The sequence below is a fragment of the Nicotiana tomentosiformis genome, chromosome 12, assembly GCF_000390325.3.
Source record: "Nicotiana tomentosiformis chromosome 12, ASM39032v3, whole genome shotgun sequence".
NCBI lineage: Eukaryota > Viridiplantae > Streptophyta > Magnoliopsida > Solanales > Solanaceae > Nicotiana > Nicotiana tomentosiformis.
Genome location: NC_090823.1, coordinates 97,763,478 through 97,780,935, shown reverse-complemented (window position 1 = coordinate 97,780,935; position 17,458 = coordinate 97,763,478). Strand labels below are relative to the sequence as shown.

The following is a 17,458-nucleotide window of genomic DNA, read 5'->3' as shown; positions in this document are numbered from 1 at the left end:
TCAAAAGAATTATATGTGAAGGATTTATATTGAAGGACTTGTTTAATTGGGTGTACTTGTATTTCTTATTCGTTCGAGTAATAATTTTGGTGTGTTGCTGCCTTGCTGTTTACATCACTAGTTGATTATTATTGCTATCACTGCTATTTATTTTCTATTATTTTTGTATACTATATTGCACAGGTTATTGGACTAGTGAGTGTCTTGACTGTACCTCGTCACTACTTCACCGAGGTTAGTCTTGATACTTACTGGGTACCGACTGTGGTGTACTCATACTATACTTCTGCACACTTTTGTACAGAGCCAGGTATTGGAGATATCAGACTCGGACAAAGTTAGTGAGTTGATCGCAAGGATTCAAGGTAGGGTTGCTTGGGCATCGCAGTCCCTTGGAGCCTTTCCATTTTTATTGTACTGTCATCTCTTATTCGAACAGTATTTTATATTCGATCTTTGAGATCATTGCATGTATTCAGTTAGAGTTCGTGACTCAGTATTACCAGTCTTGGGAGGTTGTTATATTTATTTCCGTTGTTGGTTTCGAATATCTAAAAAAAAATGGCTCGAAATGTAATTGTAATCGGTTTACCTAGTCTTAAAGACTAAGTGCCATCACGACGCCTATAGTGAGATTTCGGGTCGTGACATCATCAATACACAAAATAGCACAACTTATTAATTTATCACCATAAGACTCGTAGAGGGAGATAGAGACAGACACGAAACTTACTAAATGATAACAATTGTCCCTTATGTTCGGAGATAGATTCATAATAATCCCTTGATCTACCGAACAGTTTTGATCGATTAAATTTATCAAAAGTGAATACATTCTATCTCTGTCAAATATTTAACAAACTCTGGTAATTAGATTGAATAGGAATTTTCGGGAAAAAAAAGATTTAAATAAATTAACATTTAAAGGTGCGATTTTTGATAGTTTCTGCTATTTTTGGTCTACTTCCGAGTCTGGTGCAGCTTTTAAATTAAATTTTGCTACTTATTATCTATTTTTGATAGTTTTTGCAATTTTTCGTCTATTTCTGGAATTTGGTGCAACTTTGTGAGGTTGAGTTTTTGTTACTTTGTATCTATTTTTGGTGTTTGGTATGCGGTTTCTGAGATTATTTGACGGACTTTCCTGGTATTTCTGATTAAAATATTATTTCTCCATTATGACAAAATCTCACCATCAAAGTTTGTCAAATATTTGACGGAGACTAAAAGTGCTCACGCAAACTTAAAGGGCCACAATTGCTCAAGATCAAACATAAGGGACTTATTTTATCATTTTCTCCGAAAGAAACCAAATGATGAGAAAGGATTGCAATTTTCAAGCCCTTTACCTCGAGCGAAAAACGAGTGTGTCACGACCCAATTGCACTTATAGGTCGTGGTGACGCTCAACACTACAGTTAGGCAAGCTAACTAGTAATTTAAATTCACATTCAATTCTTTTAAAATTAACCGAGTAATTAAACTCTTCTTACTTGCAAGAATTAAAACAATATGAAAAGATCTGATAAATTAAAATAACCAAGAAAATAATTAAATCAAAATATTCTACTAGTGTGTGTGCTAAGACCTGGTATCATAAGTGTATGAGCATCTAGTAGATTATACAAAAAAAATCATAAATACTGTATGGAATGAAATAGACAGAATAAAAATTCAGGAAGAGGCACTCGTTGCTGCAGAACGGCTCAGAAAGCAACTCGCCACTAAGCCTTCGGATAACGCGGGTGCACGTCAATAGGTCTAACGATAGCACCTGTCTCAGGTTCTGCACAAAAAGTACAGCAAGTGTAACATGAGTACGTAAACAACGTGTACCCAGTAAGTATCAAGCCTAATCTCGAAGTGGTAGAGACGAGATGGCCAACTTTGACACTCACTAAGGGTCAACAATAATAAATAAAATAAATTATAATTACTCAAATCAGCATGATTCACAGAGTTAATAATAGTTTTATTCAATGAGCAGAAATAATAAAAAACAATCCTTCAATTGCAACAATTCCCATTTATCAAATAGCTTTACAAGATGCAATTAAATTTCAATAAATTTCCATTTTATCAAATAGCTTTACAAGCTACAATAAACTGTCCAAGTATTGTGTAATTATTATTATTATTGAGCACGATTTCTGTCGATGTCGTACGGCCCGATCCAGAGTTTTGTGTACACTGCCGAGGGACGTGCGGCACGATCCATTGATGCATCTATCCTGCCAAGGCGTTCGGCCCGCTCCACAAGAAAGGAGGACATTTTCTTATGTACCTTCGAAAAGAGAGTATATTCATTATAAGATATATTCGGGAAGAAGAACAATTTCTCTTAACAATTAATTAATTTAAACATAAATTTAAGCATATGAGATTTTCCATCTTTTAATATTTTTATCTAACAATTCACAACATATATATAAATATATCAAATAATTTAATTAAGTAAGGACTACCATTTACACAAGTAATTCATGCCTTTGAGTCCTAAACTATCTGGACTTTAGCATTAATAGTAGCTAAGCACGGACTCTCGTTACCTTGGGCGTACGTAGCCCCCATAATTAGCAACAATTATTTAATTTAATCGCCTATGATGTAATTTCTCCCTCACAAGATTAGACAAGAGACTTACTTCGTCTTGCTCCAATTTAATCCACTAGTAGGCCTTTTCCTCGATTATCCAACTTCGAGTGGCTCGAATCTAACCAAAAATAATTTTATACAATCACTAAAATTTGTAGGAATCAATTCTATACGAAAATACTACATCTTCAATAAAATTCTGAAATTAATTAAAATTTTCATCCGACAACACATTCAATTACGAGTCCAACCATATGAGTTTCACTCAAATCCGACTTCGAATCGATACCGAAATCTCAAAAATTCGTTTCTACGAGATTTCTAAAAATTTTCCAAATTTAAATCTCAAAACACTAATTAAATAGTGAAAGCAATGATATATTTGTTTATATAGACCAAATTCGAGTTAGAATCACTTACCCCAATATTTTTTCCTTGAAAATCTGTCAAAAGTCGCCTCTGCTCAAGCTCAAATTCGTCAAAAATCGCAAATGGTACGAATGTCCTCTTTTATCAATCTGCCGAGGCAGCCTTCGAAACTAGGCCTCGAACTGGGCTTCGATCGTGGCCCTCGAGTCTAGGCCTCGATCGTGGCTTCGATCACAGGCTCGAGCCTGGTCCTCGATCATGGCCTCGATCCTGGCATCAAGCCTGGGCCTTCGATCATGGCATCGAGCCTGGGCCTTCGATCGTGACCCTCGATCTTGTGTCTCGATCCTGGCTCTCGAGCCTTGCCTTCGATCATGGCCCTCGAGCTGGACCTTCGATCGTGGCTTCGATCACAAGCTCGAGTCTGAGCCTCGTCAACCCTGGGCTCGATACTTGGGCTTGATATCTGGGCTCGATACCTGGGCTCGATCACAGCCCAGAATATCCAACAGAAGAGGAAAAATTGCAGCAGCTTTTTAAGTCCAATCGTTGATCCGTTAACCATCCGAAACTCACCCGAGGCCCTCGGGATCTCAGCCAAATATACCAACAAGTCCTAAAACATCATACGAACCTATTTGAAACCTCAAATCACATAAAACGACACTAAAACTATGAATTATGCTCCAATTCAAGCTTAATGAAACTTAAAATTTCCAACTTCTACATTCGATGTCGAAACCTATCAAATCAAGTCCGATTTACCTCAAATTTTGTACACAAGTCATAAATGATATAACGGAACTATAAAAATTTTCAAAACTGTATTCCGACCCTGGTATCAAAAAGTCAACTCCCCGGTCAAACTTCCAAACTTAAATTCTTATTTTTAGCCATTTCAAGCATAATTTCACTAAGGGCTTTCAAATAAAATTCCGATCATGCTCTTAAGTTCAAAATCACCATACGGAGCTGTTGGAATCATAAAAATTCTGTTCCTGGGTCGTTTGTACATAATTCGACATCCGATCACTATTTGAACTTACACTGTTAATTTTTCATCAAAATTCCATATCTCAGGCTAGGGACCTCGGAATTTGATTCAGGGCATACGCCCAAGTCCCAAATCACGATACGGACCTAACGGAACTCTCAAAACACTGATCCGAGTCTGTTTGCTCAAAATGTTGACCAACGTCAACTCAGTTGAGTTTTAAAGCTCTAATTCATATTTTAATCCATTTTTCACATAAACAATTTCCAAAAAATTTTACGGACTTCGCACGCCAGTCGAGGAAATGATAAATAGTGTTTTTCGAGGTCTTAGTATACAGAATTAATTATTAAATTTAAAGATGATATTTTGGGTCATCACATTCTCCACCTCTTAAACAAACGTTCGTCCTCGAACGAGTTTAGAATAATACCTGGAGTGCCAAATAAGTGTGGATATTTGCTCCGCATGTTTTCCTCGGCCTCCCAAGTCGCTTCCTTGACTGATTAGCCCCTCCACTGGACTTTTACTGAAGAAATTCTCTTGGACCTCAACTGGCGAACCTGTTTATCAACAATGGAAACTGGATCCTCTTCATAACCCAAGCTATTATCTAGCTGAACTGTGCTGAAGTCTAACACATGTGATAGGTCGGCATGAGACTTCCGGAGCATAGATACATGGAAAACTAGATAAACACCCAATAGACTGGGAGGCAATGCAAGCTCATAAGCAACCTCCCTAACTCGCCTCAACACCTCGAATGGGCCTATAAACCTCTGGCTCAATTTCCCCTTTTTTCCAAATCTCATGATCCCCTTTATCGGCGAAACTTTCAAGAGAAATGTTTCACCTACCATAAATGATAAATCACGCACTTTCTGATCCGCGTAACTCTTCTGTCTGGACTGTGCTGTACGAAGTCGCTCCTGAATCAACTTTACCTTTTCCAAGGCATCTTTCACCAAATCAGTACCATATAACTTAGCCTCACCGGCTCAAACCATCCGATGGGCGAACGGCATCGCCGACCATATAAAGCCTCAAATGGAGCCATCTCGATGCTGGATTGGTAACTGTTATTATAAGCATACTCGGCCAAAGGCAAGAAACGATCCCACTGACCTCCAAAGTCAATCACACATGTCCTGAGCATATCCTCCAAAATCTGAATTGTCCGCTCTGACTGCCCGTCGGTATGCGGATGAAAGACTATGCGGAGCACTACACGGGTCCCCAACTCACTCTGTACTGCTCTCCAGAAATGTGAAGTAAACTGAGAACCCCTATCTGATATGATAGAAATTGGCACACCGTGCAACCGAACTATCTCCTGAATATAAATCTGGGTCAACCTCTCTGAAGTATACGTAGTCACAACAGGAATAAAATGTGTCGACTTGGTCAACCTGTCAACAATCACCCAAACTGCATCAAACTTCCTCAAGGTCTGCGGCAACCCAACTACAAAGTCCATAGTAATTCGTTCCCATTTCCACTCTGGTATGGTCATCTGTTGAAGTAGGCCACCTGGCCTCTGGTGCTCATATTTAACTTGCTGGCAATTTAGACACCTAGCTACATACTCAACTATGTCCTTTTTCATTCGTCGCCACCAATAATGCTGCCACAAGTCATGATACATCTTTGTAGCACCTGGATGAATGGAATTCCGAGAACGGTGTGATTCCTCTAGGATCTTTTTCCTCAGTCCATCCACATTAGGAACACATAGACGATCCTGGAGTCGCAGAACACCATTCGTTCCAATAGTAACTTCCTTGGCACCACCCGTAGTACCGTTTCTCGAAGAACCATTAAGTGTGGATCATCATACTAGCGAGCCTTGATCTGCTCAAATAGTAAAGACTGAGCTACAACACATGCAAGAACTCGGCCGGGCTCTGAAATATCCAACTGCACAAGTCTGTTGGCCAAGGACTAAATATCTGAAGCCAATGGCCTCTCCTCTGCTGAAATGAAAGCCAAACTACCCATACTCTCTGCCTTTCTACTCAAGGCGTCTGCAACCACATTTGCTTTGCCCGAATGATACAAGATAGTAATATCATAATCTTTTAGTAACTCAAGCCATCTGTGCTGTCTCAAATTTAGGTCCCTCTACTTTAACAAGTGCTGCAAACTGCGATGATCAGTGTAAACTTCACAAGACACCCCGTAAAGATAATGCCTCGAAATCTTAAGAGCGTGAACAATCACAGATAACTCCAAATCATGTACTGGATAATTCTTCTCGTGGGACTTCAGCTGACGTGAAGCATATACAATAACTCGCCCTTCCTGCATCAATACACAACCCAAGCCAATGCGTGAAGCATCGCAATACATTGTATACATCCCCGAACCGGAAGGCAGTACTAACACTAGTGTTGTAGTCAATGTTGTTTTGAGCTTCTGAAAGCTCACCTCACAATCATCGGACCACCGGAACGAAGCACCCTTATAGGTTAATTTGGTCAAAGGTGCTGCAATAGACGAAGCATCCTTCACGAACCTACGATAATAATTTGCCAAACCCAGAAAACTCTTGATCTCAGTCGCCGAAGTGGGACGATGCCAATTCTGAACTGCCTCATTCTTTTTGGAATCAACTTTAATGCCCTCGCCCGATATAATATGCCCCAAAAATGCTACAGACTCAAGCCAAAACTCACACTTAGAGAACTTAGCATATAGCTTTTGTTCCTGTAATGTCTGAAGCACTACTCTCATATGCTGCTCATGCTCCTCCTTACTACGCGAGTAGATCAAAATGTCATCAATGAAGACAATGACAAACGAATCAATATATGGCCTGAATACCCTGTTCATCAAATCCATAAACGTTGTCGGGGCATTAGTTAAACCGAAAGATATCACCAAAAACTCATAATGACCATATCTAGTCCGGAAAGCAGTCTTCGGAACATCCGAATCCCGAATCTTCAACTGATGGTACCCCGACCTCAAGTCGATCTTAGAAAACACCATAGCACCCTATAAATGGTCAAATAGATAATCAATACGCGGCAACGGGTACTTGTTCTTAATAGTGACTTTGTTCAGTTGACGATAATCAATACACATCTGCATTGTCCCATCCTTCTTCTTCACAAATAATATCGGTGCATCCCAAGGCAATACACTCGGTCTGACGAACCCTTTGGCTAGTAACTCCTCAAGCTGTTCTTTCAATTCTTTCGGAGCCATGCGATACGGCGGGATAGATATAGGTTGGGTATCTGGAGCCAAGTCAATACAGAAATCAATATCACGATCAGGTGGCATACCTGGAAGATCTAAAGGAAATACATCAGAGAACTCTCGAACTACAGGCACTGAATCAATAGTCAAAGTCTCTGCAGTAGTATCCCGAACATAGGCTAGATAAGCCAAACAACCCTTCTCAACCATATGTTAAGCCTTTATAAAAGAAATAACTCGATTAAATGAACTAACAGACGAACCCTTCCACTTCAGCTTAGGCAATGCTGGAATAGCCAAGGTAACAGTCTTGGCATGACAATCCAGAATAGCATGATATTGAGATAACCACTCCATGCCCAGAATAATTTCAAAATTGGTCATCTCAAGCAATAAGAGATTTGCTCTAGTTTCATAACCATAGAATGTAATAATACAGGACCGGTAGATCTGGTTCACAACAACAGAATCGCCCACAGGAGTGGACACATAAACAGGAGTACTCAAGGACTCACGAGAAATACCCAGGAATGGAGCAAATAGAAATGACACATATGAATACGTAGATCCTGGATCAAATAATACTGAGGCATCTTTGGCGCAAACAGAAATAATACTTGTAATCACGGCATCTGAGGCCTCTACATCTAGTCTGGCCGAAAAAGCATAGAACCGAGCTGGAGTGCTAACTGGCTGGCCTCCGCCTGGCTGACCTCCACCTCTAGGACGCCCCCTACCCACCTGTCCTCCACCTCTTGGTGGTCGGACTACTGGTGGAGCAACTGGTGCGATAATCATAGGCTGTTGACCCTGCTACATTGGTCTACCCCACAGTCTGGGGCAGATCTCCGCATGCGACTGGGGTCCCCGCACTCGTAACAACTTTTCGGTGCGATAAGATGCTGACTAGAAGTCTGGCCATGGTGACCTGAATACCCACTAGAAGAACCCTGAATAGCTGGTGGGCGATAAGAACTCTCTGGTATAGCACTGAAATAAGGTCGCACTGGAGCACCCCGAGGAGGCGGTGGTGCTGGATATGAGGGCCTGTTGGACTGCTCTCTCACGAACTGACCTCTGCCCCCAGACGGAGCACCTCTGAACTCTCTAGAATACCTAAACTGCTTATCTCTTGTAACCTGCTCTCGGCTCCGCTAACGTATACCCTCAATTCTGCGGGCTATCTCCACGATTAGCTCATAAGAAGTACCCATCTCAACCTCTCGAGCCATAGTGGCCTGAATACCAGTATGTAATCCCGCAACAAACCTCCACACTCTCTCCGCTTCAGTATGGAGTATCATAAGTGCATGGCGAGATAACTCAAAAAACCTCGCCTCATAATCAGTCACTGACATCTGGCCCTGCTGGAGCTGCTCAAACTGAAACCTCAACTCTTCCCGTGGGAGGGTGGAATATACCTGTCCAGGAAGATATGGGTGAACCTGTCCCAAGTTATGGGAGGAGAATTTACTGGTCTGCCAAGAACATATGACTGCCACCATCTACGGGCTCTGCCCTCTAGCTGAAAAGTAGCAAAGTCTACCCCATGAGACTCTAATATCCTCATGTTGTACAGTCTATCCTTGCACCGATCAATGAAATCCTGGGGATCCTCATGTCGCTCACCCCAAAAAACAGGAGGATGTAGTCTAGTCCATCTGTCCAATAGTTTCTGCGGATCAGCGACTAAAGCTGGCCTAGGCTCAAGTGTAGCTGTTGCCACTGGTTGGGCTCCACCCGTGGGTAGTGCACCCTGGGTCTGATATACAGCAACAACCTGTCCATGAGCCTGTGCGGTAGGGGTCTGTGCTCCCCCGCCCGCCTGAGATGTGGCTAGGACTGCCGAAAATAAACCGGCCTGAGTCATATTGTCCATAAACCGCAGCATACGACCCATGACATCCTGAAATCTCGGTACATATGTGAAATCCACTGGAGTTGGCTCTGCCACAGGCACCTCATCCTATTCCTCAACAATGGGGTTCTCTGTTGGACCCACTGGCGGCATAACTGGAACAGTACTGGGACGTCCTCGCCCTCTACCACGGGCTGGATCCCTCCCTCTGCCTCGGCCTCTAGCAACTGGGGGAGTAGCTCTTCCCTGGTCCGGAACCTCATTAGAGCGCGTTCTCACCATCTGTGAGAGAATAAAAGAAGGATATTTATTACTACATGAATTGCACGATGGAATATGAAGAAAGGTAGTTTCCTAACACCCTATAGCCTCTCGAAGATAAGTACAGACGTCTCCGTACCGATCCGCAAGACTCTATTAGGTCTGCTCATAACTTGTGAGATCTACGTGAACCTAGTGCTCTGATACCATGTTGTCACGACCCAATTTCACCTATAGGTCGTGATGGCGCCCAACACTACAGCTAGGCAAACCAACTAGTAATTTAAATCCATATTCAATTCTTTTAAAATTAACCGAGTAATTAAACTCTTCTTACTTGCAAGAATTAAAACAATGTGAAAAGATCTGGTAAATTAAAATAACCAAGAAAATAATTAAATCAAAACATTCTACTAGTGTGTGTGCCAAGACCTAGTGTCACAAGTGTATGAGCATCTAGTAGATTATACAAAAAAGAAAATCATAAATATTGTCCGGAATGAAATAGACAAAGTACAAAATTCAGGAAGAGGCACTAGTTGCTGCAGAACGGCTCAGAAAGCAGCTCACCACTAAGCCTCCAGATAATGCGGGTGCGCGCCGATAGGTCCAACAATAGCACTTGTCTCAGGTCTTGCACAAAAAGTGCAGCAAGTGTAGCATGAGTACGTAAACAACATGTACCCAGTAAGTATCAAGCCTAATCTCGAAGTGGTAGAGACGAGATGGCCAACTTTGACACTCACTAAGGGTCAACATTAATAAATGGAATAAATTATAATTATTCAAATCAGCATGATTCACAGAGTTAACAATAATTTTATTCAATGAGCAGAAATAAAAAAAATCCTTCAATTGCAACAATTCCCATTTATCAAATAGCTTTACAAGATGCAATTAAATTTTAATAAATTTCTAATTTATCAAATAGCTTTACAAGCTACAATAAACTGTCCAAGTATTGTGTAATTATTATTATTATTGAGCACGATTTCTGCCGAGGTCGTACAGCCCGATCCAGAGTTGCGTGTACACTGCCGAGGGACGTGCGGCACGATCCATAGATGCATCTATCCCGCCGAGGCGTTCGGCCCGCTCCACAAGAAAGGAGGATATTTTCTTATGTACCTCCACAAAGAGAGTATATTCATTATAAGATAAATTCGGGAGGAAGAACAATTTCTCTTAACAATTAATTAATTTAAACAGAAATTTAAGCATATGAGATTTTTCATCCTTTAATATTTTTATCTAACAATTCACAACATATATATAAATATATCAAATAATTTAATTAAGTAAGGACTACCATTTACACAAGTAATTCATACTTTTGAGTCCTAAACTACCCGGACTTTAGCATTAATAGTAGCTACACACAGACTCTCGTCACCTCGTGCGTACGTAACCCCCACAATTAGCAATAATTATTTAATTTAATCACCTATGGGGTAATTTTCCCCTCACAAGATTAGACAAGAGGCTTATCTCGTCTTGCTCCAATTTAATCCACTAGGAGGCCTTTTCCTCGATTATCCAACTTCGATTGGCTCGAATCTAACCAAAAATAATACAATCACTAAAATTTATAGGAATCAATTCTATACGAAAATACTACATCTTCAATAAAATCCTGAAATTAATTAAAAAAATTTGTCCGTGGGGCCCACATCTCGGAATCCGATGAAAGCTACAAAATCCGACAACCATTCAATTACGAGTCCAACCATATCAGTTTCACGCAAATCCGACTTCGAATCGATACCGAAATCTCAAAAATTCTTTTCTACGAGATTTCTAAAAAATTCCCAAATTTAAATCTCAAAACACTAATTAAATAGTGAAAGCAATGATATATTTGTATATATAAACCAAATATGAGTTAGAATCACTTACCCCAATATTTTTTCTTTATAAATCTGTCAAAAATCGCCTCTGCTCAAGCTCAAATTCATCAAAAATGGCAAATGGGACGAATGTCCTCTTTTATAAATCTGCCCAGGCAGCCTTCGGAACTGGGCCTCGAACTGGGTCTCGATTGTGGCTTCGATCGTGGCCCTCGATCCTAGGCCTCGATTGTGGCTTCGATCACAGGCACGAGCCTGGTCCTCGATCATGGCCTTGATCCTGGCATCAAGCCTGGCCCTTCGATCATGGCATCGAGCCTCGGCCTTCGATCGTGACCCTCGATCTTGGGTCTCGATTTTGTCCCTTGAGCCTTGCCTTCGATCATGGCCCTCGAGCTGGACCTTCGATCGTGGCTTCGATCACACGCTCGAGCCTGAGCCTCGTCATCCCTGGGCTCGATATCTGGGCTCAATACCTGGGCTCGATATCTGGGCTCGATCACAGCCCAGAATATCCAACACAAGAGGAAAAATTGCAGCAGCTTTTTAAGTTCAACTTTTGATCCGTTAACCATCCGAAACTCACATGAGGCCCTCGGGACCTCAACCAAATATACCAACAAGTCCTAAAATATTATACGAACTTATTTAAAACCTCAAATCACATAAAACGATGCTAAAACCACGAATTATGCTCCAATTCAAACTTAATGAAACTTAAAATTTTCAACTTCTACATTCGATGTCGAAACCTATCAAATCAAGTCCGATTGACATCAAATTTTGCACACAAGTCATAAATGACATAACGGAGCTATGAAAATTTTCGGAACTGTATTTCGACTCCGATATCAAAAAGTCAACTCTCCGGTCAAGCTTCCAAACTTAAATTTTTATTTTTAGCCATTTTAAGCCTAATTTCACTATGGACTTTCAAATAAAATTTCGATCACGCTCTTAAGTCCAAAATCACCATACAGAGCTGTTGGAATCATAAAAATTCTGTTCCGAGGTCGTTTGCACATAATTCAACATCCAGTCACTATTTGAACTTACACTCTTAATTTTTTTATCAAAATTCCATATCTCGGACTAGGGACCTTGGAATTTGATTCTGAGCATACGCCCAAGTCCCAAATCACGATACGGACCTACCGAAACTCTCAAAATACTGATCTGAGTCTGTTTGCTCAAAATATTGACCAACGTCAACTCAGTTGTGTTTTAAAACTCTAATTCACATTTTAATCCATTTTTCACATAAAAATTTTCCAAAAAAATTTACGGACTACGCACGCCAGTCGAGGAAATGATAAATAGTGCTTTTCGAGGTCTTAGTATACAAAACTAATTATTAAATTTAAAGATGATATTTTAGGTCATCACAGAGTGGAACTCACTTGGATACACCTTCTTCATATCACAAACTATCTATACTATATTAAAAGCACAAAAACCCTTGGCGAAATATCGTTCACCTTTTTTACCCTTTAAAATTAGAGTTCTTACCAGAAAAAATAGTTATTTAATAATTTTTCCTAATCTTTAAGATATTAAAAACAACTAAAATTGTGGTTACTAAATTTTTCCTTATTTGAACTAGGTAAAAAGTCCTAAATTTAGCACTTTAAAACCAAATAAGATTTTACTTTATAAGAATTCCTTTTTTTATTTAAAGTATGTTATAACAAACTATATTTACGGCTAATCCTCCTATTAGGGCTTTAGAGTTAATGACGATATTAGTCAACAAAAACTTTATCAATAGTATGATTTTATTTTACTAAGCATTCTTAGACAGGAACTATGACATATTTATGTTTATTAACTTGACTTTTAGTTACGCTTAATGATTTATTATATTTTTAAGAGTCAATTTTCTTATCTTTTACTTTGTGGTGCATTCATAATTCATGGTTGATTGTTGCTTCAATTTGGAAAGAAAAAAAAGTCTTGTTTTGGAAAAAAAAAAGCACTATTTTTTTCATCTCTTTTTATGTTCTTAATTTGGTATTGTCTAATTCTTGTGCTTTCTTTCTTCCAATTTTAGATTGCAGTATCATTTCTTACAAGCTTTTGGACCTAAAACAACAAAGTATATTGAAGTAACACAATAATTGTCACGACCCGAATTTCTCACCTTCGGACCGTGATGGCGCCTAACATTTCACTTGCTAGGCAAGCCAACGTTCGAATAATATTAATTATTTTTAAAATAATTTTTAAATTTATTAATAACAAGGAAGCAAATGCGGAAGCAATTTTGAAATAATTCATAATAATAACGGTGTCTAAATACCATCCCAGAATTGGTGTCACAAGTGCACGAGCTTCTAGAATAAATACAAATAAAGGTTTGAATAAAATAAAGTTGTCTGAAAATAAACATACAGCTAAAGTACAATAGACGGGGACTTCAGAATTGCGAACGTCATGCAGTTATACCTCAAGTCTCCTCTGATAGCTGAAATCCGAGCAAGTCTATGGTACGCCGCTGGGACCAACTCCAAAATCTGCACAAGAAGTGCAGAGTGTAGTATCAGTATAACCGACCCCAAGTACTGGTAAGTACTGAGCCTAACCTCGACGAAGTAGTGACGAGGCTAAGGCGGTTCACTTACATTAACATGTACGCAATATTAGTAACAACAATAATAATAGAAATAAATCAGGTAATTCATTTATAATAATTGAAGGCAACTCAGCAGTCATAACAATTATCATTTTCATTATTTCTGTTGCAGCGTGCAACCCGCTCTTACAATATATCCACATTCAGTTCTATTGCGGCGTGCAACCCGGTCCTCCAATATTAACTTTTTAACAAGTCTTTTGCGGCATACAACCCGATCCTCCAATATTGACTTTTAATAAGTCTATTGTGGCGTGCAACCCGATCCTCCAATATTGACTTTTAATAAGTCTATTGTGGCATGCAACCCGATCTTCTAATATAGACTTTTAATAAGTCTGTTGTGGCATGCAACCCGATCCTCCAATATATTCATTATAATTAATAATGTTGCGGCGTGCAACCCGCTCCTCCAACATTTTTATTTACCAATTCTTATAGAAGAAGTTTTTCCCATAAATATAACAATTAATATAAAATTACAAGACAACAAGCATACAATAATTATGGTTTAATTATGAAGCAAACAATGATAAATAGCAAATTATTATGAAAATTAGGGAGCAAATAGGCAGTTTAATATTTATTATGCTAAATGTCAAATAACAATTAAGGCACATAATTCAAATAGCATGTAACAATTAATGCAGGAATTCAAGAATTTATATTTGCAAAGAATAAGAGAGAAATAATTATTATAATAATTAATTTATGATTAAAAACAATTTGTGATTTTTCAAGTAAGCAAGCAAACAATTAATTTGACAACGTATAGACACTCGTCACCTCGCCTATACGTCGTTTACATGCAATTCACATAACAAACAATTTAAGGGTTCTATTCCCTCAAGTTAGGATTAACTCCGACACTTATCTCGCTTTGCAAATTCCAATCAATTATTCAACCACAACTTTTTCTTTTATTCACAAACAATTCAATATATTCAATACTAATCATAGGAATTAAATCCATATGAATTTATAAATTTTTTGGATAAAAATCTGAAATTCATTAAAATATTCGGCAGTGGGACCCACATCTCAAATACCAAAAAACTTGCAAAATCCGAACACCCGTTCCGATACGAGTTCAACCATACCAAATTTGTCTAATTCCAATATCAAATGGACCTTCAAATCTTAATTTTTCGTTTTTGCAAAGTTTTACAAAAATTCCAATTTCTTCCATCTAAATCTGAAATAAATGAAATATATAGACATGAATTTGTGAAATACAATTACTATATGATAAAGAACACTTACCCAGTCCGAAATCATGAAAAACACCTTTGAAATCGCCCCTAAGCTGAGTTATAATTGAGGGTTTGTGAAAAATGGAAAAATTCCGTTTTTGGTTCTGTTTTAAGACATAGGGGTCAGGCCTTCTTCGCGTTCGCAAAGGGAATGTCACGTTCACGATGAGTAGCAGCCCGTGGCTTTCGCGTTCGTGATTCCTCCTTCGCGTTCGCGAAGGTTTCCCCCCTGGCCTCCGCGAACGCGAGCTATTCGCGAGGCATAGCTCGCGTTCGCGCTAAAGGAATGATCGACCCTCCCCCAGGTGTGCCTAACACTACGTGTTCGCGAGGAGATGGTCGCGTTCGCGAAGGGTAATGCCCCCATCGCTTCGCGTTCGCGACCAAGCCTTCGCATTCGTGAAGAAAAAATATCCAGCTGCCCAGTTTAGTTTACTCTTCGCGTTCGCGAGAGTACCTTCGCGAACGCGAAGAAGAACATGCCAGAACACCTGCTGCAGCAAAATACAAGATTTTCAAAGTCCAAAACATCCCGTAGCCTATCCGAAACTCACCCGAGCCCTCAGGGCTCCAAACCAAACATGCATACAAGTTCTAAAACATCATACGAACTTGTTCGCGCGATCGAATCGCCAAAATAACACCTAGAACTCTGAATCGGACACCAAATCAAAGGAAGTTTTCAAGAAAACTTTAAAACTTATATTTTTACAACCGGACGTCCGAATCACGTCAAATCAACTCCGATTCTTGCCAAATTCGACAGAAAAGTCATAAATATTATAGTGGACCTATACCGGGCTCGGGAACCAAAATACAGACCCGAAGTCAATAAATCCAACATCAGTAATTTCTTAGAAATCAGTAAGCTTTCAAGCTTTTAATTTGTTATCAAAATTCCATAACTCGGGCTAGGGACCTCGGAATTCGATTCTGGGCATACGCCTAAGTCCCAAATCAGGATACGGAGCTACCGAAATTTTTAAAACATTGATCCGAGTCCGTTTGCTCAAAATGTTGACCAAAGTCAACTTAGTTGAGTTTTAAAGCTCTATTTCCCATTTTAATCCATTTTTCACATAAAAACTTTTCGGAAAAATGTACGGACTGCGCACGCAAGTCGAGGAATGATAAATGGTGCTTTTCGAGGTCTTAGAACACAGAATTACTTATTAAATTTAAAGATGATATTTTGGGTCATCACATTCTCCACCTCTAAAACAAACGTTCGTCCTCGAACGGAGTTAGAAAAAGTACCTGAGCTAGAGAAAATGTGTGGATATTTACTCCGCATGTCCGATTCGGACTCCCAGGTAGATGCCTCTACCGACTGACCTCTCCATTGCACCCGAACTGAAGGATAACTCTTAGACCTCAACTGTCGGACCTGCCGGGCTAGAATAACCACCGGCTCCTCCTCGTAAGTCAAATCTTTGTCCAATTGGACTGAGCTGGAATCTAACACATGGGACAGATCACCATGATATTTCTGGAGCATAGACACATGGAACACCGGATGAACCACTGATAAACTAGATGGTAATGCAAGCCTGTAGGCTACTTCACCCACCCTTTCAAGAATTTCAAAGGGTCTGATATACCTAGGGCTCAACTTGCCCTTCTTTCCGAACCTCATTACACATTTCATAGTTGAAACCCGGAGCAATATTCGTTCTCCAACCATGAATGCAATATTACGAACTTTACGATCGGCATAACTCTTTTGCCTAGATTGAGCTGTGCGAAGTCGATCCTGAATAATCTTGACCTTATCCAAGGCATCCTGTACCAAATCGGTACCCAACAACCGAGCCTCTCCCGGTTCAAACCAACCAACTGGCGATCGGCATCGCCTTCCGTATAATGCCTCATATGGAGCCATCTGAATGCTCGACTGGTAGCTATTATTATAAGCAAACTCCGCAAGTGGTAAGAAATGATCCCAAGAACCTCCAAAGTCTATAACACAAGCGCGAAGCATATCTTCCAATATCTGAATAGTGCGCTCTGACTGTCCGTCTATCTGTGGATGAAATATTGTACTCAACTCCACCCGCGTGCCTAACTCACGTTGTACAGCCCTCCAGAAATGTGAGGTAAACTGCGTACCTCGATCTGAAATAATAGACACAGGTACACTGTGAAGGCGGTCAATCTCACGAATGTAAATTTCAGCTAACCTCTCTGAAGAATAGGTAACTGCCACTGGAATGAAATGGGATGACTTGTTCAACCTGTCCACAATGACCCAAACTGCGTCAAATTTTCTCTGTGTCTGTGGGAGCCCAACAACAAAATCCATAGTGATACGCTCCCACTTCCACTCAGGAATTTCTAACTTCTGAAGCAAACCACCAGGTCTTTGATGCTCGTACTTAACTTGCTGACAATTCAGACACCGAGCTACATGTGCAACTATATCCTTTTTTATTCTCCTCCACCAAT

The 17,458-nt window shown here is 39.8% G+C and overlaps 1 long non-coding RNA gene across 1 annotated transcript in view; it reads right to left on the bottom strand.

Annotated features, from left to right (window-relative positions):
- Window positions 1–1,770: 1,770 nt before the first annotated feature.
- Window positions 1,771–17,458, bottom strand: part of LOC138903736 (uncharacterized) — a 209,418-nt gene continuing 193,730 nt past the window's right edge. The window contains exon 3 of the long non-coding RNA XR_011413118.1: window positions 1,771–1,786. This is a non-coding gene — a long non-coding RNA (uncharacterized lncRNA). The remainder of the gene's footprint in view (window positions 1,787–17,458) is intronic.